We start from the raw sequence: 2,605 nt of genomic DNA, 5'->3' as shown, positions 1-2,605 counted from the left end.
GAAGGTGGTCCATAGATTCCCCATCTCTCTTGCATAAGCAGCATCTGTCTACAATGATAATATGCCTCTTCCTAAGATTATCCATAGTAAGGATTTTACCTAGAGCTGCAGACCAAGTAAAAAAGGCTGCCCTTGGAGGTGCCTGAGTCTGCCACACACACTTCCAAGGGAACCGAGAATCCCCAGAACAAGTCAAAGAACTGAAGAAAGACTTAACCTTGAATAAACCTTTCTTGGAAGAAACCCACCAATTTCTGTCTGCCCGATCTCTGTTTACCCTGCTTGAGTGTAGGACCTGGAAGAAAGAAGCAAAAACATCCACTTCCCAATCATGCGCCTCTCTGACAAAGCTCACATTCCACTGAGTGGAATCGCCCAAAACCACCATATTGTCTGCCACTGACGCATCCTTCACCCGAGCAATACCAAATAGATCAGGAAAAACTTCTTTCAAAACTGAATTTCCGCACCACAAGTCATGCCAAAATCTAGTCCTTTCCCCATCCCCCACCTCAAATCTGGTAAATCCAGAAAAGGTCGCCCACCCTTTCTTTATATTCTTCCACAACCCCACTCCAAAAGCCCCTACAAGCTCCTGGGAGCACCATCCACCCCACATGCTACCAAACTTGGAATCTATCACACCTCTCCACCAAGCATCTCTCTCCAAGCGAAAGCGCCATAACCATTTCCCTAACAATGCTCGATTGAAAATCACCAAGTTTCTTATACCCAGACCTCCTTTTGAAATAGGAGTACAGACCTTCGCCCAACTCACCAAATGAAATTTAAACTCTTCACCCAACCCACCAAAGTCTCGATGCAGCTTCTCGATCCGAGCAGCAACACTCCCCGGAATAGGGAATAAAGACATATAGTAGGTAGGAAGATTGGAAAGGGTACTCTTAATAAGGGTAACTCTACCACCCTTGGAAAGATATAACCTTTTCCAACTAGCCAAACGCTTCTCTATCTTCTCAATAACTCCGTCCCACATGCGAGTGGACTTATAGGAAGCCCCCAGAGGAAGATCGAGGTACTTCACTTGCAAAGAAGCAACTCGCACCCTAGGATATCTGCTAGTCTTTCCACTTGATCTACATTCCCCACTGGAATTAGATTGGATTTTGCCAAGTTGACCTTCAAACCTGAAACTGCTTCAAACAAAAGAAAGAGACCTGAAACTGCTTCAAACAAAAGGAAGAGACTCCTCAGATTCTGCAGCTGAGAAGTGCGTGCACTATAGAAGATCAATGTATCATCGGCAAACAATGTGAGACAGAAACATTGCCCACTAAGAATCCTTCCATCAAACACCCATTGACAGCCGCTGATATCATACAACTCAAAGCCTCCATAACAAACACAAATAGCAGGGGTGACAAAGGGACCCCTTGTCTCAGACCTCGATAACTACTGAAGAAGCCATTGGGAGCCATTGACTAAAACCGAAAACCGCGCCGAAAAAATACAACGAGCTATCCATGAGCATCGTTTTCCCCTAAAGCCACATCTCCTCAACAAATACAAGACAAAATCCCAGTTAACATGATCATAAGCTTTCTCCAAATCCATTTTACAAATGACACCTGGCTCCCCCGATTTGATACGACTCTCAATGCATTAATTAGCAATAAGGATTGGATCGAGGATCTGTCTCCCTTTGATGAATGCACTCTGAGATTTAGAAATAACCTTCTTCAAAACCCCTTTCAATCTGTTTGCTAACACTTTGGCTATAATCTTGTAAATTCCTCCCACAAGACTGATGGCTCGGAAGTCTTTGAGAGAGATAGTTCCAGGAATCTTTGGAATAAGAGTAATAAACGATGCATTCAGACTTTTTCTCAAACGAACCTCTATCATGAAAGTCAGAAAAAACCTCCATAATGTCTGGACTCAAGACTTCCCAGCAAGCTTGGAGAAAAGCCATAGAAAAACCATCAGGACCCGGAGCCTTGTCTCCCTTCAAAGTGAACACTACCTTCCTAACCTCCTCCTCCTCCTCAAAGGGTCTTTCCAGCCAGCTGGTTTCTGACTCCAGGATAGTGTCAAAGGATAGATCATCCAACAAAGGCCTCCAACTGTGCTTCTCAGAAAAGAGAGTTTGATAATACTGAACCACGTGGTCACCTATCTCTGTCTGATTGGAAGAAAGTGAATCACCGATCAATAAAGAATCAATAGAGTTGTACCTTATGTTTGAGTTGGCTATAGCATGGAAGAATTTAGTACATTTATGCCCTTCCTTTAACCACGTTACCCTCGACTTTTGCCTTCAACTAATCTCCTCCAAAAGAGAGACCCTCTCTAACTCGCTGACAATCTCTGACTTTTTAAGTAGCTCCTCCTCGCCCAAAGCCCTACTACCTTCAATAGAATCAAAGGCCTGAAGCTCTTCAAAGAGCTTTCTCTTATTTCTCTCCACATTACCAAAGACCTCTTTATTCCAAGTCTTCAAATAATGTTGTTTATGAGCCTTAAGCTTGCAAGCTAGAACAAAACTGGGGGTACCTTGAAACGAAAAAGTATCCCACCACTGTTTCACCAGCCCCACGAACCCATCCGCCTTAAGCCACATATTTTCGAATTTGAAAGGCCTATT

Source organism: Alnus glutinosa, chromosome 12, assembly GCF_958979055.1.
Source record: "Alnus glutinosa chromosome 12, dhAlnGlut1.1, whole genome shotgun sequence".
Lineage (NCBI taxonomy): Eukaryota > Viridiplantae > Streptophyta > Magnoliopsida > Fagales > Betulaceae > Alnus > Alnus glutinosa.
The sequence above is the reverse complement of the archived record's forward strand: the minus strand, read 5'-3'. Positions refer to the sequence as shown.